Source organism: Callorhinus ursinus, unplaced genomic scaffold, assembly GCF_003265705.2.
Source record: "Callorhinus ursinus isolate GAN/ISIS: 27379988/994484 unplaced genomic scaffold, GSC_fseal_2.0 scaffold1, whole genome shotgun sequence".
NCBI lineage: Eukaryota > Metazoa > Chordata > Mammalia > Carnivora > Otariidae > Callorhinus > Callorhinus ursinus.
Window position 1 is genome coordinate 70842208 of NW_027397063.1, and position 25397 is coordinate 70867604.

Below are 25397 nucleotides of genomic sequence, written 5' to 3' on the forward strand. Positions count from 1 at the left end.
AAAATATCCTAAGCGAGTGGGTGGGAAAATCCAAATTTGGTTATTTCTCGATCTTACAGGGCCGCTGGAAATCCCAGGGCCTTGGGGGAAGGTTGGGACTCTTTGCCTTGCGGCGGAAGAATATTGCAGCAAGCGGTAGCCAAACCGCGCTCCCCCCCCCCCCCCCCCCCCCCCTACGGGGTTTCCGCGTCCCTGAAACAGAGGCAGCCGGGGGAGCCGAGCGGGACCGGGAGGCGGAAGCCTGGGGCGGCTGCGTCCTGGGCAGCCGCCGCTTCCCCGCGGGCCGTTGGGGCCCAGCTCGCCGTCCGCCGCCGGCGCTCGGAGCCCGCGGCGGAGGCACGGCCGCGCTCTGCACTGGGTGGAAAATGGGGCTATTCCGCCGGCTCCCACCGCTGTTTAATTCGACGGTAAAGAGCTGCGTGGCCTTTAGCTGAGCGTTTAACATCTATTCAGATCTTAAAAGTGTGAAACTTCCTGCTAGGGAAAATGTCGGCCACCCAGCATGTCCCAGGAAATCCGGTGTGCCGTAGTACATTGTGCCAAGCGAGGAAAAAATGTGTAGTGTCCTTTGCAAATGTCTCTGGCGTAGCCAACTCTGTTCTCATGTTGCCTCTGGTCTGCTCTCGCTCTCTTTTTAAAATAATACTAATAATTTTTACGTGTGGGGAATGCCCGAAATCGTTGTGAACTTTTGCAAACGGTTAACAGCTACGGAGTTATTTTCCTTGTAATGCTGGAATTTAAATGGACGCTTCCGGCAGATAGAGCTCCATGCCCCTTTGGGACTAGATAGATTGTGATTCTGGTCTATACTGCTCATTTTTTTCCCAAAAGGCTTTGAACTTTAATTGCTTAATACCTAATGCATGTTGATTTAATGGAAATTGAGAGCAATATAACCCTTGCTGCTTAAATAAACGGCACGATTCTTTAAGCCCCAGAGGTTTTCAACTGTAGCTCTGACCCAGGCCTGGGTTAGGCCCAATGCATTTAGTCGTTTAACTTTAAAATACTACCCACACTGCAAGATATTATCAGGGAAACATTTTCTCATTAATTCAGACGGCCACCTAAAACTTGACATAATTTTTTAATCTGTATATGATAGTTGATTCTAAATACATTTTCTTCAAAAAATGTATTTGAAAATTATTATTGTGCCAGGAAGTCTGACAAAAACTAATACCAAGATGACAAAGTAGACGTGGGTCTCATTTTAGTGATGCTGCTCCTTATCCCTCCCCCTGTAATAATGTTCAAATTCAGATTTGAGATAATGCCAGATATTTTCTGAGAATGGAGGTCAAAGATCCTTATTGTCTCATCTAAAACCTACAACAACTCTCCTGGGATCTGAGAAACGGAAGGAAATACTAAATCAGAAAAATGACTAACCATTTAGTCTCACTGAAGTCTTTAGGGTGAAACCAATCAATCACAGGGTGAAATCAATCAACAATTAACACCTAATTGTTGACCTTTTTTTTTTTAGGTTTAGCACTACTGTTACATGCTGTGGAGGATTTCCAGAATCTCTTAAAAGGAAGTAAACAAGGGCTAAATTCTTGTTTAGATCACAGTTACTGAAGGGGTTTCAAGGTAAAAAAGCTTCCTAATAAAAAATCCAGAGTCAAAATCCAAACCCACAGTGCCTGCAACCCTACAATGTAATTTTTTTTTTTTTTTGAGAGAGAGAGGTGGAGAGAGAGCACAAGCAGGGGGAGGGGCAGAGGGAGAAGCAGGCTCCCCGCTGAACAGGGAGCCCAATGTGGGGCTCGAACCCAGGACCCTGGGATCATGACCTGAGCCACAGGCAGACGCTTAATCGACTGAGCCACCCAGGTGCCCCTCTACAATGTATTTCTAATGAATGCTATGTTTACCACATTTGCATGTGCTTACTAAACACTATTAGGTAATAAATGAGTTAAAGATCTACACATATTAACAAAGATTGCTATCAACAGAGAGCGTATTCTTTTATGGTTAAGATAAGCTTTCTACTTTCCTGAGATCTAAAATTAGAGCCTTCTCAAAGACAACTGCTTCTTTGCTAACCTGGATCACTGAGGCCATTTATACTCTTCAATAGCCTCAGCTGACAATTCTAAACCTAGCTAGCATTGTAAGCCATTGTTCACCAGAGGAATCAAGGAATTAGTACAGATTTATCAGTACAACAACAAAATTTTAAAAACAGTAGGCTTTATGTTGATAGTGATGGCTTCTTATAGAAAGTACCATGTATTCTTTTGAGATTCTTACATTATTTCAAGTCCATCAGTTGATCTTAAGTGATAGTTATGCGTTTAAAGCAGTGTCTAAAAAGCTACTGACATAGGCGCCTGGGTGGGTCAGATGGTTAAGCGTCTGCCTTCGGCTCAGGTCATGATCCCAGAGTCCTGGAATCGAGTCCCGCATCGGGCTCCCTGCTACTTGGGAGCCTGCTTCTCCCTCTGCCCCCCCCCCTCTCTCTCATGAATAAATAAAATCTTTAAGAAAATAAAAATAAAAAGCTATTGACATGCAAATGTTTGTTAAGGTATGTATTTTGGATCTTTAACTCATGTATTACTTATTAATGTCATTTATTATTTAGTAAACACAATATAATACATGCTTGTCCCTACATCTGTCATAAGTGTTTAAGAAGAATTGCCTTGAGCTGGACAGGGACAGTAGTGCCACTCACCTCTTTATTCAGTTGCTGGAGGAAATTCGAGGCTAGCTTCTGCCTGAATGTAGGCGGTATCCACTGAAGCAATGTGAAGGGCAGCACTCACTGACACATTCTTCACAATAACTTTGAAAACCATTTGCATAAAGATAAGTAAAGTTTAAGAGAGTTAAAGGAAATGGAGAAAACTGAGGAGGACCACAGAAGGGACTGTGGAAGCTACATAAGGACTGGGTTTAAATCTGTAAACCCAATGTTCTTAAATTCTATTATGTAACCAAGATATGGAGGGTTTTTTTTTTTTAGCTCTACCTTCATGAAGACTAAAATAAAAATACATTATTGTACTTCAAATCAGTACATCTAACACTGTAGTATGCATACAAATCAATGGGAAGTTCTACTTGAAATGTAGATACAAGTGGACTCTGCCCTCCCACCAAGATTCAGGAGATTGGATCTGAGGTGGGCCCACTTTTTATTTCGAAAAATTCAAAACCTAAGGAAGAGTTGCAAGAAGAAAGTGATGAACACCAAATCTTTGTCACAGTTATCAATTGTTAACAGTTTAGTACATTTGTTCTTTCTCAGTTTTATGACTTTTTTCTGAGCTTTCTGCAAATCACAGACATAGGAGTGATACTTGACTCCTAATACTTGGCACTACATCCTAAAAATATCATTATATCTCAAGTTTACTATTAAAATAATATCTTCAAAACTATCCATATTCAACATTTCTCAAATGTCCCAATAATGTACTTTATAGCCTTAAAAATAAAGTCTAGGACCCAATCAAGGGTTGCACATTATATTTAGTGAGCCTGCTGTCTCTTTAGTCTCTTTTAATCTAGAACAATACCCCCTGTTGGAGAAGGGATTTTCTCATTAGAAAGTCTATTACATATATATGTATAAGGTGTATATGTGTATGTGGTGTGTGCTTGCATTTCTTGTGATCCCGTTAATCTGGTTTGGTTGTTTTTCCTTTCTTCTAGGACATTCACATTTTTGAAGATTCTAGACCAGTTTGGTTTCATTTCTTTGTTTTAGAATGTCCCACATTTTGAATTTGTCTGATTGTTCCCTCAGCACTAGGTTCAATGTCAACTTTTTTTAAAGATTTTATTTATTTATTTGACAGAGAGAGACACAGCGAGAGAGGGAACACAAGCAGGGGAAGTGGGAGAGGGAGAAGCAGGCTTCCCGCGGAGCAGGGAGCCCGATGCGGGGCTCGATCCCAGGACCCTGGGACCGTGACCTGAGCCAAAGGCAGATGCTTAACGACTGAGCCACCCAGGCGCCCCCAGTGTCAACATTTTTGACAAGAATATTACATTTAGGTGGCGAAGCATCCTCTTTAAGCCATCATATCAGGAGGCACATGGTGTTAGATTTTCCATTACCCCCACGTGATTGTGATTCAGGTTAATCTACAGACAACATTTTGAAGAACACCTGCTTGTAAAACCTTGTGAAATTGTGTGTTTTATTTGAAGTCATGAAACTTTGCCAGAATTCTATATGACCAGCTCTAATCCTTTATTGGGAGTGCTAAAACTATCAACAATAAACAGATAACTATTATGGTATGTAGCATGGTGCTGGGTCCTTGCAGACATCAAGAAAATGAAAAAGGCACAATTCCCACTTTGGATCTGATAGAGAAAGGAAAAGAAGCACATAAAATTGAGAACATTTCTCAATCAGGTGATCAAAGATCAGAAAATTTGACAAAACTCAATGGAAAAACACATTCTTCTGTTGGTGGGCGGTTTAAATTAGTGTAACATTTTTGAGTATATTTTGACAATATGATGACTTAAAATGCACATGTTCTTTGACCCAACAATTCCAGTTAGGAAATTTATCCTATGCATATAATAGCACAAGAACCCAGAACTCTGCCCTTCCCTGTCTTCTGCCTCTTTCCCCATTGTCCACCCCCACCCCCTCAAAGAATGAGAACATCTATTCCTGGGCACCTGGGTGGCTCAGTCGGTTAAGCATCTGCCTTCAGCTCAGGTCATGATCCTGGGTTCCCGGGAATGGGCCCCATGTCCACTCCCTGCTCAGTGGGAAGCCTGCTTCTCCCTCTGCCTTGGAAGTTCCCCCTGCTTGTGCTCTCTGACTCTCTCAAATAAATAAATAAAATCTTAAAAAGAAAAGAACATCTATTCCTTTTGCCATTATTTTAATAGCAAAAAAACAAAAACAAAAAAAACCCAAAAACCCTAGAAACAACCTACATGTCTATCAAAAAGAGACTGATTAATAAAGTATATGCCATGCATGTTACTTAGCCATTAAAAACAATGATTTTCACTTCTAGGAAGATGGCATAGACACACTTTGCCCTATTTCTCCTGCAGAGTACAACTAAAACCCCTGGACATTATGTATAAAGCAGACACGAGAAGACTGAGAGGTAGAGGAGAAGGCAGGCTGGCTAGAAACCTTGAGATGGACATATGAGTTCTTTGGGTTTTGCTCTTCCCTCCTATGTCCCGGAACGGAACTGAAGAAGGCAGCAACCCAGGAAAGCTAATAGACACAGACCAAAAAAAGCTCTGACAGCCTTGTCTCGGTGGTCTGAATGTGGCCGAGCGTGGCCTCGGGCTGTGGCTGAGACCCGGACCACACCGCACGAAATGCTGCACACGTGCTGGGCTACCCATGGGACCCTAGGCGGGTTGCGGGGCCCTGAGTCCAGTGGGGGCTGAGCAATCCCCGAGGCACTGCCTGGGCCCTGGAATTGCCCGAGCTCTGGGGTCCCTACAAAAGCCGGCGCCGGGCCCACGTGGTTCTGGGTGGCAAACAGGTCCTTGGGGTCCTAACACCTGTTTGGCTGTCGGCTACCTTGAGGGCGCCGGGGTCATTGTGTCTTCCCAGGCTGAGGAGGTGAGTGGTTGTGTGCCAGGCAAGCTCTGCTGGTACCAAACTGACATCAGGGCGCTCTGCTCCTCTGGCCTCCATTTTTCTTCTCATGGAAAAATTCCTTTGTGTTGAGCTGCAGTAGAAGCTGGTGCTTCTCTTCCTGGCAGGCCAAATGCTTCTCTGGCAACGTTCAAATTCGTTCCTTGGTTTTCTCTGGTAACATTCTCTCCTGCAGCTCCTTTTTCTTCCTCTCCTCCTGCTCTTCCCTCGTCTTCTGTCCTAGCATCCTGTCCATCTCCTGCCATGTGTGCTCCCCCACTACAGGATGGGATAGGGCAGCCCCTTGCCCGTGGCGGTGGAGAGCTGGGGGCACTCCGGGACATGGCTGTGGTGCGGGGCGCCCAGCTTTCTCACTGAGCGCCAGACTTGGGATGGGGCTGCAGCGGGGCAGGCGTTCCAGGAGGATGGTCCCCGGCCCGGGTGGAAGCCCAGCCCCCTGACTACTGGCCCCCGGGGCATCGTGGACAGCCCTCTATCTAGCAGCCAAGGCTCAACCTCATGCAAGGAAAAACCTCGGCTCTCTGAAATACTCTGTTAAAGGGATGAAAAGACAAGCTACAGCACGGGAGAAAATATTTGCAAACCACCTATCTGACAAAGTACAGTAGTCCCTTGAACAACACGGGTTTGAATTGTATGAGTCCACTTATACGCAGATTTTTTTCAATATAGTACAGTACTGTAAAATGTATTTTCGCTTCCCTATGACTTTCTTTTTTTTAAGATTTTATTTATTTGAGTGGGGGAGAGAGAGAGAGAGGGAGGGAGAGAGAGAGCATGAGTGGGGGGAGGAACAGAGGGAGAAGAAGAGGGAGATGCTGAGTGCAGAGCCCGCCACGGGGCTCGATCCCAGGACCCTCAGATCGTGACCTGAGCCGAAGTCAGATGTTTAACCGACTGAGCCCCCCAGTCGCCCCTCCTTATGACTTTCTGAATAACATTTTCTTTTTTCTAGCTTACCTTATAAGAACACAGTATATAATATATATAACATACAAATTGACTATTTTTGTCAATGTGTGTCTAGTGACTATATTTTTTAAAGTTTATTATTTTTTTAAGTTTTTAAAGGTGACTGTTTCTTAAAGTTTATTATTATTTCTTTTTTAGTAATCTCTACACCCAATGTGGGCCTCACACTCATGACCCCGAGATCAAGAATCACATGCTCTTCTCACTGAGCCAGCCAGACGCCCTGTTAATGGACTATTCATGTCATCGGTAAGGCTTCTGGTCCACAGTAGGCTATTAGTAGTTACGGTTTGGGGGCAGTCGAAATTTATGTATGGATTTTTGACTGCATGGGGGATCAGTGCCCCTAACTCCTGCGTTATTCAAAGGTCAACTGTACTAGGGAAGCTTGGGTGGCTCAGTTGGTTAAGCATCCAACTCTTGGTTTTGGCTCAGGTCATGATCTCAGGGTCAGAGATGGAGCCCCATGTTGGGCTCCATGCTGGGCGTGGAGCCTGCTTAGGATTCTGTCTCTTCCTCTCCCATGCCCCTGCCCCCTCTAAAAAAAAGAAAGAAACCAAACTACAATGAGGTATCACACACATCTAATAGAATTGGCTAAAATAAAAAACAGTGACAATACCAAATTCTGGCAAGGATGCAGAGAAACTGCACCTCTCCTACATTGCTGGTGGGAATGTAAAATGGTACAGCTCCTCTGGAAAACAGTTTGGCAGTTTCTTACAAAACTAAATGTGTAACTATCATATGATGCAGCAACTGTTACTCCTAGACACGTACCAGAGAGAAATGAAGACTTATGTTCACACAAAGTCTTGTGCATGAATGATCATAGCAGCTTTATTTACAATAGTCAAAAGCTGGAAACAATTCACATGTCTTTCAGCTGGGGAAGAGTTAAGTTGCACCACATCTAGCCATGGAATACTACTCAGTTGTAAAAAAGAAGGATCTATTCATCGATACACACACAACCTGTATGAATCTCTAGACTATTGGACTGAGTGAAAAAACCCAATGTCAAAATGTTACATACTCTGTGATTCCATTTAGATCACATTCTTGAACAGAGAAAATTACAGAAATGGAGAGTAGGTTAGTAGTTGCAGAGGGGTAAAGAGTGGGCAGGAGAGAAGTGGGTGTGGCTATGAAAGGGCCACAGGAGAGATCCTTGTGGTGACAGAAGTATTCATATCTTGACTGCATCATTGTCAGCATCCTGGTTGCGATACTGTTCCGTAGTTTTCCAAGATGTTCCTTACCGTCGGGGGAAACTGGGGCAAGAGTACATGTGTTATTTCTTACAACTGCATGTGAATCTACAATGATCTCAAAATAAAATTAAAAGTTTAATTAAAAAATAAAGAGAATAATTGCTAAATGTATCCTGGTATTCTGGGTTAGATACTGGTATGATAAAATGACAGTGGAAAAGAACAAAATGAGGTCACTAGATCTGTGTGCACCAGTTTGGAAAGATGTTCAAAATGTACTGTAAATGGAAAAGGCTCGTTGAAGAACATTATATTTAGCAAGATCCTATTTGTGTTAAAAATGGATAGATATATGCAGAGTTTTATGCAGAGAACCATGCTATCTTAGTCTGTTTGGGCTGCCATAACAAAGTACCATAGCCTGGGGGGCTTAGACAACAGAAATTTATTTCTCACAGTTCTGGAGACTAGAAGTCCAAGATCAAGGTGCCAGCAGGGTCCATGTCTAATGAGAGCTCTCTCCTTGGGTGGCAGATGGCAGCCTTCTCACTGGGTCCTCACTTGGCATTCCCTAGGTGCATTTGGGCAGAGAAAGAGAGAGGAAACAAGCTCTCTGGCATCTTATCTATAATTATTTCAATAAAACTTTCTCAGAAGGAAACTGATTCCCTCTAGAGGAAGTACATAAATGAGAGAAGAAAATTTTTATTTTTTACTTGACGTGCTGTTGTTCACTTTATTTTTTGTACCATTGGCATATATTACATCTGTAATTTTTAAAACAATAATTACAATATGATATGGACTGACCTGTGCTTCTCCAAGTTCATATGTTGAAGCCCTAACCCCTAGTGTGACTAGATTAGGAGATAGGGCCTTTAAAGAGGTAATTACGTTAAATGAGGTCATAAAGGGGGGCTCTTCTCTGAAAGAACTGGTGTCTTTGTGAGAAGAGGAAGACACTGAGGGTGTGCATGCACAGACGGAAGGCCACGTGCACACACAGAGAAGGCATCTGTCTGCAAGACAAGGAGAGAGGCCCCTGAGAAACCAGACCTGTGGACATCTTGATCTTGTACATCCAGCCTCTTGAACGGTGGGAAAATAAATTTGTGTTTGTTTAAGCTGCCCGGTCTGCAGCATCTGACCATGGGAGCACTAGCGGACTGATGCATGTCATTCTTCAGGTTCAAGAAGACCCAGCCGTGTCTTGCTTAATATAAAAGATGTGTAGGGCATGCTTTTTTTAAAAAAATATAGAAGCGCATTTCCTTTACCAATGAACTAATAATAGGCTTGCTTAGAAATAATTTGTTATGTGATTTAATTTGTCAGAGTTGGGCCACTTTCTCCATCCCTTTTATCTCTTAAAATTTACTTACCCCCTTAGGGTCAGCTCAAAAGCCTCCTCTTCCTGATTACCCTTAAAATGAAGTGATTTCCTTCCTTGGACTCCCATAGTCAGTAGGCGGTACCCCCCCCTTAGGACAGTCATCATGTTCCAGCTTATAGGTAGTGTATGTGTCTCATCTCTTCTAACCGGTCAGTAACCGCCCTGAGAGGAGGGACTGTGTCTTACTCATCTTTGCATCTCCCACAACAGGAAGGCCAATGTTTTGATGTTTGCATGAGTTTCTACTGCTCTTGTAACTCATTACTATGAACTTAATGGCTTAAACCAACAAGAAATTTATTATGTTTTAGTTCCAGAACTCAGGAAATTGAAATAAGTCTCACAAGGCTAAAATCAAGGGGTCAGCAGAGCTGTGCTCCTTTGGGAGGCCCTGGGAAGAATCTGTTCCTTGTGTTTTCCAGCCTTCAGAGGCTGCCCACCTTCCTTGGCTCCTGGCCACATCAGTCTGGTTTGGGGATTAAGATGTGGACATCTTTGAGGGGAGGGGGCATTAATTTGCCTGCTACAAACAGCCAATCAACTTGTGGAATAGTGTATAAAATAAGTACTGAGGGGAGACAGTAAACAAATCATTAGAACAGAAAAGAGTTGATCCAAAAAAGCTTCTAAGAAGTTGTGAATTTTGATTCAAAAATGGCAAAATGATTTTTTTGCTTCTTTGATTCGTAGACCAAACCGATTAGAAGAAGAATTTTTCATTGCTAGCAGTAATTCCTACACATATAGTAAGCACTCAACTATTTTTTTAATGAATGAATGAATAACTAGAGGAATGAATAGTAGGACTCATAGATGGAGGACTGTTATCTGTTTCCTACAGTGATTTTTAATGTTGATACTCTGATTTCTTTTAGAGGGTATATTACTCCTTGTAATGTTACAAGGAGTAATATGAGTACTATCCACATTCAAAAAGGACACACCCTGATGTTCCCTCCAGCTTCTATGCCAATTTTTATCCCCTGGACTTGTAAGGCCTTCATTTATTTGTTGAAATGGTGATAATTTACATACAAGTAAATTTATGTAAATAAATTAACATACAGGCTTTCAACAAGGAGCTGTTTTAAACTGTCTAGACTGTAAAACAAATTGCAGTTCTACTTTGCAATTTCATAATCTTACTTTTTAATGGTACAACTAACACTTTAAAAACAATAAAGGACATTTAAAAAGTAAAATTTCTCCTCACGGTACTACATTAGGGGACAAAGCTTAGTGCAGCCGAACATTTCCTTCTGTTTGGTGCCCCGTTTGTTGCTCTGGGTCCGGTCACTTCTGTCAATGTTATTTGTATGGGGAATCTGCCCAAAGTGGAGGCTGGGTCTGGAGCGCACAGGCTGGGGGGTGGTGGTCCTCAGATCCAGTCCTTACCTCTACATCTGGGGTGCACTAGATGTAGAAGTGAAGCAGGAAGGCATTTACAGACCTTGTTGCCTTGGTATAAATCCAGCCATTCAATTATTCAGGTTTCATGATTTTTGCCATACTTGAGTACCATCTGAGTACCATTATCTACCTGATATTTTTACAAGTTCACTGGCATTTACTTCACTGGAGTAAAATCATAGGTTTAATTTGTTGCATTTTTCTAATACTGATTAAAATAATTACATAACTATCAAAATAAATGCATGTCAATACACTCCATCTGAGGATTTCTGACTCTTTGGGGATACACTGCTACAGACAGACTTCAGGCCTACTAAAATCTGTAGTCCTTGGCCAGACTATGGCAGAGGCCAATTAGATCTTTGTTTCCAGAGTTGAATTCTGAATGAGAAGCCTGCTCAAGTCTGTGACTAGCCAGATAAATATTAATTGTCAGTTGTTTTTGGTGAAAATTATTTTTGATTATATCAATAAAACTTGGGCAAAAAAAGCAAAACAAAACAAAAACCTTCTAGAACTGCCATTCTGCTATCTTCCTGACTCCCATTTAAAGGCTGAGGCAAAACATAACTAGCTGGCACTCTCTGAGACTATCTCTGTTTGGGAAGGTCTTCCTTTTTTTAAAGTAATCTCTACACCCTACGTGGGGCTCAAACCCACAACCCCGAGATCAAGAGTTGCACACTCCACCAACTGAGCCAGCCAGGCGCCCCTTGGGAAGGTCTTCTAGTCCTCCCTGAAGAGAGAAGATAGTCAAAGGGTAGTGCCCCCTTGCTGAAGGCTTTAATTTTTATTTTCCTTTAACATTTTTTGGAAAAGTAACTTTAAAATTTTACACTTACACTTGATTTCAGTTTTAAAAATCACATAGGTTATAATGTCATTTAATAAGCTTTGGAGTGGGGCACCTGGCTGGCTCAGTTGGAAGAGCATGTGACTTTTTTTAAAAAATTTTATTTATTTATTTGAGAGAGAGAGACAGAGATAGCAAGAGAGAGCACAGTGGTGGGGGGAAGGGAGAAGCAGGCCCCCCACTGAGCAGGGAGCCCGATGAGGGACTCCATCCCAGGACCCTGGGATCATGACCTGACCTGAAGGCAGAAACTTATTAGACTGAGACACCCCGGCGCCCCATGCATGTGACTCTTGATCTTGGGGTTATGAGTTCCAGCCCAACATGGGGTATAGAGATTACTGAAATAAATAAAAAACTTTAATAATAATAATAATAAGCAGCTCTGGGGCAAGCAACCTATTATGACCTGTTATGACACTGATCTATTATGTCAAGTACTTGAAATTTTCAGAGTACCAGGCTGGTCTTTATCCTCCACAATAAGTTAAGAAATCAGGGATCAAGAATATGTATAATCCAGGGGCACCTGGGTGGTTCAGTCGGTTAAGTGTCCGACTCTTGATTTTTGGCTCAGGTCATGATCTCAGTGTGTGAAACTGAGCCCCACGTTGGATTCCGTGCTGGATATGGAGCTTGCTTAAGATTCTCTCTCTCCCTCTGCCTCTGCACCTTCCCTCCTTCAAAAAAAAATTTATATATATATATAGTCTCCAATATACATATATATATAGCCAGATTGTACATATGTGTATATATGTACAATCCAGCAATCCGGTAATCTCAGGAATAAGGGGACCAGATGGGTGGAGAAAAGGACTTATTTAATTGTAATGTATAAGGCTCTATCTCTAAAGGTCAACAAGAAATACCAAAAATTTTCCTGGATGTCCAATGCTGCTCACATATGTTTCCTTCACTCATTCATAGTTTGATATCCTGTCTATTGCAAAGCAAATACAACTTTGCAGTGTTTCTTTAATATACAGAATATGTTTGCAGTAGAAAATGGAATTGATTCACTTAAATTGGAGTTGAACTTTGATATCTTTGATTTAACATAATCAATCTTTCTACATAACCTGATGTCTCTTCTGTTAGTCAATTAGGAAACCTCAGACCCTGTGTCTAGCTGTCTTCTTGTTGGCTGTGCAAGTGAAAGAAAATAGTGATTCTAATAAATGTACATCTAAACATACCCTAAAACCCGGACCCTGGACCAGGTGAGGCTGTGGTAACCTCAGCTGGCAAAACTGCCTCCAGAGGCAAAGGAGATGCTCTGGATGGACCCCCTGACAAACCAAAAGAAGTGAAAGGCAACCTGCTGATCCTTTGGGTACCTTCGGCGGGAATCTGCACGTCTTCCCTGCCTGTCTCTAGTTTGGGGTTAGTTGCTGAATCTGTTGGACTCACTGAAGTAGAAAATGAATGGAGCATCTTTCAAATGAACTAAATGTGGTTTCCAGGTTAAAAAGTAGAGGCACGGAGTGCATTCGTATATGAGTTTAGATTAATCAGATCAGAGGCTTTCTGATAAGACAGAGGTATGCCTGTGGGACAGTGAGAATCACTCTCAGTGGGGTACGGATTGAAGCATAATGACTAAATTCTCTTTTGGGGAGCCTATTTTCCAACTTCGGTGGCCTTCCTTCTTTGCAGGACCCTGATTCCTGGAGGTAAAAACTGTGGAGGGGGTTGGATGGTACAGAGAGATTAAATGATTTATCTTGAAATGATTGCATAGGAATGCTCTGCTCAGTGGAGGGAGATGAGGAGAGTTACCTACGCAATTCCTTAGGTCAACAAGTATGAACTGAGTTCTCGAAGTTTCCCAGGGAACTCTGAATAATTCAGTTCATGGATCTAGGTAGATGTTTTAGGCCCCTAGAGGCATCAACAGCCCCACCTTTGCTCCATCCTGACCTCTGCCTCTGAGAGGGGCTTTTTGTCTCTATATATTACAGTCTTGATTTTGGGTTCAAGTTGGAAGATGCCAAGAGCTAACTAACATAAGGGTAAAAAGTCTGGTTAAAAAGACTTAAACACTCAAGAAAATTGGAAATGAGACAACAGCCCACAAAGCTTCTTAAATTGGAAAGCAAAAGGGGAAATGATGACAAAATTAACAGATGGGAGAAAGCTTAGTCCTAAATGGGGAGTGGGGGAAGCCAAGAGCAACCCAGTTATGCTGCAGAACAGCTGAAAGCCTCAGGAATTGGAAGCATCAGGTTCCTTTGGACATGGGATGTGAGACTAAAACACAAACACGGGTTGAAAAATCCTTTGCAAAAGCGGTTAGAAACCACCAGCGTAGAGAGGAGCAAGCACATTTTTGTGCTGGGGTGCCTCCAGACAGTTGAACTGCAGTGGGGTCCAGCAAGGACCAGCTCTCTGCCTGCCCTGGATTAGAACCCTGGGGCTGCAGAGAAAACTCAGGAGTAGAAATGGACAAAGTGACCCATCAGGATGAAATTACTAGAAACCTCCAGGAAGTAAAGGAGGAAAAAGAAACCTAGGGATCAGGAAAGCCCATGGGCCCATTAATGAGACCTTAGAGGGACTAGGAAATCCAGAGTTTCCTACAAGAACGGGAACTCCTGGAACGTGAAGAAGGGAGGAAGGAGAATCATGTCTGGTCAACAGCAATTGGCCAGGGTCTCAAGCACAGGGCCTGAAGAAAAATGGCAACAATGTCTCCAGATGCTCATCAATTTGCAGGATTCACTTTCTGCTCTTCCCGAGGCCAACCAGAGACCAAAGAGCAAACCTGGTCCCGTCCTTATGAAGAGGACCTTCGCAGGATCCTGGGGTACAAACTAGAGGACAACAGCTTCTCAGGTCCTTCTTATGCACATACGGCTGACCTCCCACCTCCTGAGCCCAACCCCAGGCCTGCACCATTCGTATTCCACATGTGATCTACCTGGAGGGTCCTCAGGTACCCGAATGCGAGCCCTGGGACATGCAAACTCCAAAGTCAAGTACATTCCTCTTTCCTGCCTGTCTCCTAGCAGGCCCAGCGCCCAACAGAGGCCTCAGCCTCTTCTGACTGATTTAGATCCTGAACTTCAAGAAAATTAGAACCTGAATCCCATCTCTTTCCTTTCCTAGCCCAATGCAATGAGAATAAATGTGACATTAAATGAAGACAAAAGAAAAAGACTTCAGGAATTCCTCCCCTACCCCATATAGTTAGGCAACTTTCCCTCCTTCGCGCTGACTAGACGTTTATTCTCCAAATATACTGAAGGAGTGTTTCCGGATTGAGGGTCCTCATGAAGGTACACTAGAAATTTGGTGTTTAATGCAGAGAACTGTGGTGTCACTGTCTTGTACTGTTAGACTTGGGGAAGGGCCAAGTTCATACTGAAAAGTCTACCTATTACCCCACAGAGAGGGTTTTCCTATGCCATCGGGATTCATTTCTCTGTTCTCTTTGCAGCCACATCACCAGACATGGCCCAGGCCTACCACAGGCATATGGGGGACAACCTATTCTGTTACTGTTGGAGCCAAATCCAGAGTTCAGTTTGGGTCATATGAAGTTTGATATTCAAGTAGGGATGTTGACTAGGCAGTTATATAGTATACATGAGTCTGGGGACCCAGGGGTGGGTGCAGAAGAAATCAGGTCATAAGATCTCAAGTTGACAGTCATTAGCATGTATATGACATTTAAAATCCCTGGACTGAATAGAGTCAGTGAGGGAGTGATGTCAAATTATAAGAGACTGGGTGGCAGACTGAGTCCAGAGGCACTCAACATTGAAAGGTCAGCAAAAGAGCCAGAGTCCACAAAGAAGTCTGAGGAAAGGCCAGTGAAGTAAGTGACAAGCCCAGGGAATACAGGGTTTCAAGGAAGTCATGTGCAACTGTTCAAACGCTAATGAAAGATCGAGTCTGTGATTCAGAACTGACCACTGGTTAGCAAGATGAGTGCTACTGGTAAGGTTGACCAGGGCAGTTTCAGTGGTGGGGATAGGAGTTTGATTTGTGTAGATTAAAGAGATGATGGGGAGTTCAGATTCCACAGGTAGTGAGCTGACAAGATCTCAAAATCTCCCTACAATAACTCCCAGAAATGCTAGATAAATTATAACAAAGACTATTTTAAATTCATAGATGAACTTGCAAGGAAGAAGGGATGTTACAGATACCCACAATGAAGAAGGGGGTGAAAATGGGACCAGTAAGCATACAAGCTGACTCCACAGCTACCTAAGGGTTTAACTGGTTTAGGAACTGGGGGGCTTCATTTTTAAAACATTACCTTTTTATTTTGGAATAATGTGGGGTTTGCGGAGAAGTTGCAAAGATAGTACACAGAGTTCCTGTACATGCCCCTCACCCCGTTTCCCTCATTGTTAACATCTTGGAGTCCAGCTCCTCAGAGGGGTTTGGAGTTTGAATTTCTTTTACCAATGAACTCTGCCAAACCCCAAAGTGAGAACTTAACATAAGAACGTGTCCCAGTGTGGTGACATCTCAAGACTCCTGGCAGAATCAGCAGAGAATGGATCTGCCAGGACTCTTTTTCACCCAGGGCACAATGGGTTCTCTGGGCAAGAAGCAAGCATGGTTACAGAGGGGCTCCTAGTCAAAACATGGACACATATGGAAACAAGGCACCACGCATGAGAGTCAGTCCTTACACCAAGCGGTGGGATTCAGTGGCCATGAATGCCAGATGACAGAGAGGCTATTTGAATGAGAACCTGAAATAAGAACATTTAAAATGACTAAGATCTACAAGACTTGAATCCCTAAGAAAAGAATGAGACACGGGGAGGGGGAGGTGTGGGGAGGGAGAGCAATTCAGAAGGGGCTGGTGGGTGGAGACCAGAGCTCCTCCTTTCTCTAGGTCTTTGCTCTTTGTCTCCCCTTCATGCCCCTCCCCTCCTTCTTTCTTTTAATCACCATCAAAACGGGAGAAGAGCCCCAAATCCTTTTCTAGCTTAATAAAGAAAATTCACAGGTATTTATAGCTTTCATTAAAAAAGAGACAATCATTTAGATATTATTATCAGACCGGTAACTTGCTAAGAATGACAGCCAGCAAGAAATCAAACTTGAGAGGCTAAAAGTAGCTTATACAAGACATGGCAATAGTCTCTCTCTGAACTACTGTAGTTCCAACTCACTATACAGTTGTTCAGCCCCTAATTCCCGGGGAGTCAATGTTGGGCATCTGTACAGGTCCCAGGTCTCAGGGGACTATATAATTTGACAACTTCCGTCTGCTTACAAATTCGATCCTTCGCGCATTCAGTGTTCTGAAACACCTCTGAAGATGCTCTGATGTGAAGGGCTTGCAAGTGTCACTTCCACTGGGACATCTCCATCCTTTGTGTCCCACTGAGGTCTGGGTTTATGTCAGTGAGGTCGCCGTCACAAATTCCTCTAGCTGCGTACCTGGAGTCTAGAGTCTGGCAGCTTTATCGACATTCCCCGTCAAATAACTTCTAATCACATCCAATTTATCTTCTAGCAGTATCACTTCTCCTTTCGTTGCTGCACTTTCATCTTTGTTGGACAGTTCTCTTTCCATCACCCATTTTTGTAAAATGTCCTGTGGGTTTATTACTGGGAGACACAGTGTCTACTGTGTTGTTGTGTCCAGATTGGATGGGGGCCACGAAATATGGGGCGACCCGATCGGGTGGAAGTCAGCAGTGGAGCAGTGAAAGGATTCACCCAGGGCAGAACAAAGGAGATAGAAATTTCTTGAATACACTGCAACGGAGGGGAGTTGGGGAGCAAAGGAGAGACTGTGAATAGGCAAGGGTGGGGTGGGGGTGATGTAGTTAAGTGGGGAGGGTGAGGAGGTATCGGAATGTGTGGAATTTTCCTTTTTTGGTCTGGGTGTAAGTAACCCATTGGTCAGCTAGGGTTTATGGATATTTTGCGGTGGGTCACCTAGCCAGCCTGTTTGTATTCTGCCAGGGGGCTGGGGGTCACTGTGGGCCCTTCTACCTTAGTCAGGTTTCCATTGTTCAAGTTAGTTGGCTAAAAACATCCTCTACAGCATCTACATGCCTGGCAGACTGTGTGAACTGAATAACAGACGCACACTGACGACTCATCAACACACTTTGAAAGAAGAGATGTGATTGGCCACTAATCAGGATGCACATCTGTTATTTCCCTAGTGTTTCCAGGACTGTGAAATTTGTACTATGTAACTACTCACAGGTAATATACTGTGGTAACTGAAATTTACACTGCATTGTTGGGGGACTGGTCTTCATTCAACTACCAAAATTTGTGGCTATCAGAACCGGGCCACGTAAGGATTGCCAGTATTCATTTCGTGTCCAAAAAATGATCAAAGTGGTTTCCGGCAGAAAAGGTTATCAAGATAGAAGTTCTACATTAATTACTTTGTAGTCTTTGGAATCAATTCACTCAGGTCAAAAGGTGGCTAAGGTCCAACCTTGGTGCACAGGAAGGTGAGTCAGTACTTACAAGAGAGAAAGTACAAGGGCACCTGGCTGGCTCAGTCTATACAGCATGGGACTCTTGATCTCGGGGTCATGAGCTTGAACCCCCACTGGGGATGGAGATTACTTAAAAAAAATAGAATAAAGTTTGACTTAAAAAAAGAGAGAGAGAGAAACAAAGTACATACAATCGAATTCCTGAGAAACACGTTTGAGGCAAGACCCTTCTGTTAACGGTCAGGCCGAATGTCCCATTGGGATTTTCTTTATTAGTTCCTTCTTTCCCTCCCTCCTCTCCCTTCTCTCCCTTTAATCATCAAAACAATTCTTTTAATCAGATTCTTAAAGTTTCACCTTTAGCATCACCCATGGCTTGCGCCAACACAGATTGCTGGATATTTCCATTTCTAACACGTTCCCAGGTAATCTGACTTGCTGGTCTGAGGACCACACTGGGAGAACTACTGCTTTTGGTGGTAGACTCAGGAATGGAATTGAAATTTTTTCAATTAACTGGATAATTAACAAAATATTTGACTAGTAAATCATTGTGGTCAAGTGATGAAACAGATAAACAGCTCCCTCAGGCCATAGTTTAGGCAATCCGTTAAGACAAATCCTCAATTCTCTAGCATCCTGCTTTTTCCATTACAGATACAAATGTGCCTTCTCATACATATGAAAATTTAAAAATCTTCAGGATACAATCTAGCTATTTTGAACATTTGCAAAAATATATGTGACAAAAAGTTAAGAACTGAAGACAAAAACAAAACCAAAAACCACAAACTTTTGCTGTAAACAGAAAGAAACAATATGTTCATGTTCCTACTAATGGCTTGCTTTTTGAATCAAGTGGATTTTGAAACATCATTTAAAAGCCCACAGGAAATCGGAATAATGTGATAGTGTAGTTAATAGTATTATATTATGTATTATAGTATCTTATGTCTACTATTGTATTATACTATACAATGTTGATTTCTTAGTTTCGATAACTGTACTGTGATTAGATAAGATGTTAACCTTAGGGGAAGCTGGGTGAAAGGTGATATGCAAGAACCATTTTATTTTTGTAACTCTTCTGTCAGTCTAAAATCAGGTCACAATTTTAAAAGTTTGGAAAAGCTCATTGGAAGAAGAGAACTCTGATGTATGAATACTTACACATTAAAAAAAGTTTGTCTCTGTGAAAAACTACCTGGGTTTCCTCATTTGTCTCTACAGAATAGTTCAGTTGCCACGTTCTTTCTACTTCACACGATCTTAGGCTACTTTCTGAGAGTCTGAATGGACTTTACCGGGACGCCAACTGAACTTTGGGGGAGGTGTAGAAAACGCATACTGCAGCAGTTTTTTGAAATCGGTAACATCTCACGATTATCCTCCTCTTCTAAAAATTTTTATTTTTATTTTGTAAATAGGTAACATATCTATAAGATTTAAAGTTTAGAGGTGCCTGGGTGGTTCAGTTGCTTAAGCATCTGACTCTTGATTTTGGCTCAGGTCATGGTCTCAGGGTCATGAGATCAAGCCCTGTGTGGGGTTCCACACTGAGCGTGGAATCTACTTGAAATTCTCTCTCTGCCTCTGCCCCTCCCCCTGCTCACATGTGCACTGTCTCTAAATAAATAAATAAAATCTTTAAAAAAAAGATTTAAAGTTTAAAAGATACAAGAGTATATACAGTGAAGAGTCACCTCATTCTTGTCTCACTGTCACCTAATTATTCTCTTCAGATTCAGCCAATGATATTAATTCCTTCTGTATCCTTTAGATATATATGTTAATGCATAAGTAAGGAAATCATGTCTAATTTACAGGAAATGAGAGATACTTTACTTTTCTGAATCTCTCTCTCTCTCTCTCTCTCTTTTTGCTTAACGTATTTGGAGATATCATTTCCATATGAGTACATGATCTTGATCCATCCTTAGGTCTGCATTGCATTCTACAGTATGGTTACACAGTTCATTTCACCGATCCCCTTCAATGGACATTTAGACATTTCCCATCTTTTGCTATTACACACAACATTGCCGTAAACAGCTTTGTACCATCATCATTTGCACATGAGCAGATAGATCCTTAAGAAGAGCAGTTCAAGGGTCAGGTATGTGAAATTTAGAAGAGGGTTATTTTATTATATGCACTTTTGGATAAGCAAAAATACACACTGTACAAAAGGTAAAGGAAAAGGGTAAGTGGTTAAAAAGAAGTCTTTCTCATACCCCTTTCCCCTCCAGCTGCTCTCCCCAGAGGTAACCACTGCTACTTGCTTCTTTGCCATGAAGAGTATTTCTGGCCATTTGAATCCAGTTTTTCCAAGATCCTTGGCCAGTGAGTGGGATGTCCTATAAGTGCCCAAAGCTTCTGAATTTGGTGTCAAATTGTAGAAATGGATAATATAGGAAAAAGTAGCCTGAAGAGACTGCACAGTTGATAAAAATAATAGAAAAGGTGACCAAAAATTTTAAATGGATATTTTATAACAGCCAGACAGAGGTTAACAGTGGGAAAAAAAATTCCTTTAGCAGTGAAGAACCTCTGCTGTTTTTATATTGTGTATAATCATGAAGTACTCAAAAACATCACAGGGATCAGGATAAATATTGGCACACTTGTGAAAAGTGCGAGTATACATCCAGAGCTGTGACAATTTTTGCCACCATGTCGGAACATAATTTAGGCAAAGAGCTTTTACCTGCTTCACGTTGACAACAGATGACATATCCAGAGACCAATGTTCTTTTCCCAAACTGCAAGCCATCTCTCCTCCATTATAAATAATTTAAAAAATTTCATTAAGCTTGATATAGCTCTGATGTGTGCACATGCATCCATATATACTTATATAGTCATATAAATTTAAATGACAATACTTAAAGCTTTAAAACTCTAGGCTTTAAAACAGCTTTATCAAGTCTATCATAATTTGATGTTTATATTTATTTTGTCTCAACTGAGTATTCTGAAGGAAAAAAGTATTCATGCATAAATAAGAATACATATATGAGAACATGCTTCGGTGTTGTGTAGGAACTATACATTTTATTTTTTATTTCTCTTTGTATTGGAAGACAAGCTTCCATGGGTTTCTCATAGTTCTGCACATCTTAAGAGCAGAGGCAATGGCTAACTTTTTTCTGGACTATCTTTCAAGGATGTTTGTACGATGAACAGCCCTCGCAAGTAGAGGTTGTGTCTCCTTCCTGAGTAAAGGGCACTTTTATTTACTGTCCATTATAAAAAAGATAATGTCTCCTTCCAGCCCAAAGGTCATCAAGCAGGCTTACTGCTCATTATAAAATATTTGTTTTCTTAAAACTTGGGGTTCCTCTCCTGCTATGCAATCCACTGTGTGTGCAGCGCAGGTCTCAGCTGACCCCCTTTGTGTCACCCTGTGAAACGCTGGGATTGCTGTGTGTAATGTTGTCTTGGACTCAGGTGTCTTGTATCTTCTGCCAGGATCATGAAACTGGGGGGGGGGGGACTAACTTGTAGCTTGAAACTAGAACAAAATGTTAGATTATTCACAGTTGTAACAGTTTTAAAAGTCCCTAGGTAAATGTTGAGTATTAACTAAGTATCTCAATCATCTCTTAGTTCAAGGTTCCAAAGACAATTATGGATTAAAAAATATTAAGTTGGCATTAAAATTCAATATAACACCAGGTTTCAACTTTTATCACAGAGATATCACCTCTTCTAAGTTTACACATCAGGGTAAATGGACGAACTCTGCAGGTTCTCCTAAGTTGCCGTGTTGTCTGAGGTTTATGAGACTGGTTTCCAATGACACCTGTTATTCAAGTAAAAACTAAATCCAGTTGCATGCCCATATTTATATACTTTAAAATATTAGTGTAAAGCAATAATACTTTATAAGTCAAGTGTTTAGAATCTTGCAACTTGCATTTAATTTAGCATTTTGTAAAATGCTAAACTTCTCACATGAAATTACATATTATGTGTTTGGATTTTCATTTCTCAAATGGCAAAACCAGGACAAAATATATAGCTGTCTTTCACAGCCAGAATATATAAAATGATTTATCAAAGTATTTGAGCAGTATCACATAAACTTGACTTATATTTACTTTTTATTTGTATATTTTAAAAGTAGCATGAAAACCCTATAAATAGTGGTTAAAGTATTTCTTTTTTTTTTAAAGATCTATTTATTTATTTTAGAGGGGGAGGGAGAGAGAATCTTAAGCAGACTCCCCGCTGAGTGCCTGAGAACAGAACCCAACAGGGGCTCAATCTCAGGACCCCAAGACCACAATCTGAGCTGAAACCAAGAGTCTGAGGCTTAAACTACTGTGCGACAGGTGCCCCTAAATGGATTTCTTAGAGTCTTTTCAATAGGAAGCTGTGTCTTTATAATTAAACATTTTACAAATGAAAGGGCTCTCCGGCATTTGTCTTTTCATCCCCTTTTTATAACTACAAATTGTTGGTGAAATGTCAATTTGCCTATCTCTATTTTTTTATTTTATAATTGAAAGGGACACCAGGTCATTCAATGAAAGCTAAAATTTCCTTTTTCTCATCTAAAAATGTTGTTGAGAATGTTTATAAGAGAAAACACTAGCTATACTGTTTAAATTTTTATTATTACTTTAGTTATCTTAATATCATAATTTATATATTTTAACTTTATTTTAATCAGATATAGTATTAATTCTCATATAAACCTAAACTTTTCCTCTTGGAAGTCCTCAGGGGAAAAAAAAATCCCTTTTAAGTTGCTATCTTCTTCCTCTTTTTTTTAAGATTTTATTTATCTATTTGACAGAGACAGCAAGAGGGAACACAAGCAGAGGAAGCTGGAGAGGGAGAAGCAGGCTCCCTGCTGAGCAGGGAGCCCGACATGGGGCTCGATCCCAGGACCCTGGGATCATGACCTGAGCTGAAGGCAGTCACTTAACCGACTGAGCCACCAGGCGCCCTCTTAGTGGTCTTTTGAAACCAACTCATTAAACTTGAGATATTTTACTGGACTTTATCTTTTAATTTCCTCCACGGCTAAGTTATCCTGTATAATTCAAAAGCTTCTGTCAAGGGAGGCTCTTGTTCTCTGGTGTTTGTGGCAGATCCACACTAGGCCTCCAGGAACAGACAGCTTTCCCTGCCAAAGGCTTCAGAAAGGCTGGCATCCCTTTGTGAATCCCACATCCTCCTGGGTACATAAGAACTTTCATATGGGAAAAAAACCCACAACCAGATAACAAAGGGAATTAGTAAATTCTCAAGTAAAGGGAAATTGTACAGCAACTCCATAAGAGCAAGGAAAAGAAAAGACAGAAATGTATTCATTAAAAAAGAAAGTGGGATGCCTGGGTGGCTCAGCTGGTTGGACAACAGGCTCTTGGTTTCGGCTCACATTGTGATCTCATAGGTGGTAATTTCATGGGTGGTGATCTCATGGGTCCTGAGATCGAGCCCCACCTCGGGGCTCTATGCTCAGCGGGGAGTCAGCTTGAAGATTCTCTACCTCTGCCCCTCCTCCACTCGTGCACGCTCTCTCTCAAATAGATAAATAAATCTTGAAGAAGAAGAAAAAGAAGAGGAGGAGGAGGAGGAGAGCATTTTCTCCCAGCGGCCTTGAGTTTCCTAGAAAGACCTCCACCTATGCATTTATCCTCTGGGGGGCAGCAGTTCCCTACAAAAGAGGAAAGATAACCTTGGAAAAGGAGCTTGGCCTCCTGACCTTGTTCATTCCACTTCTCATTTTACTAGTGAGGGGAAACTTGCTTCCTACCAAGGTTGGAATCTCCCAAATAATCCTCACTCACTGGAATAAGATTTAAGCTGAATCACCTCTCAAGTGTAGAAACACGTATTCAAGAAGTAAAGGTTGTTGGTCCTCCTTCTGAGTTAGCTACTAACAGATGGGTCTCCACCTATTTTATGGGCCCACCTTTTGTACTATTAGCCACAGGGCAGTACTGTAAAAGCAACAACAAATACCATGCTTACTGAATTTTCTTACCCACTGCAATTTTTTGGCAGTATATCACAATTAAAAGTATCCACAGGGGTGCCTGGGTGTCTTAGTTGGTTGAGCGTCTGACTCTTGATTTCGGTTCAGGTCATGATCTCAGGGTTGTGGGATCGAGCCCCAAGTCAGGCTTTGTGCTAGGTGCAGAGCCTGCATGAGATTCTTTCTCTCCCTCTCCTTTCGCTCTCTCTCCGTCTCTATAAAAATAAAATAAAATAAAATAAAATAAAATAAAATAAAATAAAATAAAAAAATCATTAAAAAAGTGGTTCTTTATACAAAAAAGAACACACAGGTGAGCGCTGTGAATTGTGTAAGACTGTTGAATCACAGATCTGTACTTCTGAAACAAATAATGCAACATATTTTAAGAAAAAAGAAAAAGAAGAAGATAGCAGGAGAGGAAGAATGAAGGGGAGTAAGTCAGAGGGGGAGACGAACCAGGAGAGATGATGGACTCTGAAAAACAAACTGAGGGTTCTAGAGGGGAGGAGGGTGGGGGGATGGGTTAGCCTGGTGATGGGTATTAAAGAGGGCACATTCTGAGTGGAGCACTGGGTGTTATGCACAAACAATGAATCATGGAACACTACACCAAAACAAATTATGTAATATATGGTGATTAACATAACAATTAAAAATTAAAAAAAAAGAACACACATACTAAGAACCTGAGAGAAACATTAATAGGGAATTTCACCATTTAAATGAATATTTAAATATAAATAGCCTCAATCTTTGTTCTACATTTTCCTCTCGTATGTTCTGGCTTTTACTTATTCATATTTATCTTGCACATATATGGAACATAAAGTCATTTTGGGGTGGGTAAGTTTTCCGAACTGAGCAGTAGCAGATGTTCAAGATAGACCAAATGCAGGAAAGCGGCATCTGCTAAATATAATTTTAGGGCAACTCTGAGTCAATTATTGCCCATATCTTTCTCCTTTTTCTCTTGGTCCATCAGGTCCTAGATTGCTTCACCACATAATTCTAGGCTCTTGGAGGAGGATGCGCCACAGCTGTCCTTTTGTCGTGCCCTTCTACCGAGCTAGAAATCCTTCCCAGAATACCTCTGACTTCCGGCCTCGACATTAGTGCTTCTGCCTGAAATGCTCTTCCCCCTTTGTCTGCCCCAGAACTTCTACTCATCACTCAATACTCAAGTCAAGTGCCCTGTTTCTGTGTGGCACAGTCATTGGTGGCTAGGAGCATGGACTCTGTGGTCAGAGAGACCTGGGTTCAATCCTGCCTCTCCTCCTGACACTTGCTTTGTGATCTTGGCCAGCTTATCTCACCTCTCTGAGCCTCAGTTTTCTTACCTGTAAAATGGGTTCATAGATGTGAGAATGGTATGGGACCTTCAGATGTTAGCACATACCAGGCAGGTAATAAATGGTAACTACTACTATTTGTCACATCAGTGGTTTCAACCCTGACCTACACGTTAAAATCACCTGCAGAGCTCTTGAAACATGATTTAATAGGTCT

General features: G+C 41.7%; 2 long non-coding RNA genes across 2 annotated transcripts; one reads left to right on the forward strand and one right to left on the reverse strand.

Moving 5' to 3' along the window:
* Nucleotides 1-93: 93 nt before the first annotated feature.
* On the forward strand, nucleotides 94-23948 carry LOC141373330 (uncharacterized). The gene is made up of 4 exons (XR_012379211.1): nucleotides 94-407; nucleotides 1493-1599; nucleotides 6725-6835; nucleotides 23441-23948. It is a non-coding gene; the product is annotated as an uncharacterized lncRNA (long non-coding RNA).
* On the reverse strand, nucleotides 7650-8642 carry LOC141374789 (uncharacterized). Its single transcript, XR_012381914.1, has 3 exons — nucleotides 8611-8642; nucleotides 8257-8371; nucleotides 7650-7860 (listed from the first exon to the last, which is right to left on the reverse strand). It is a non-coding gene; the product is annotated as an uncharacterized lncRNA (long non-coding RNA).
* Nucleotides 23949-25397: the final 1449 nt, after the last annotated feature.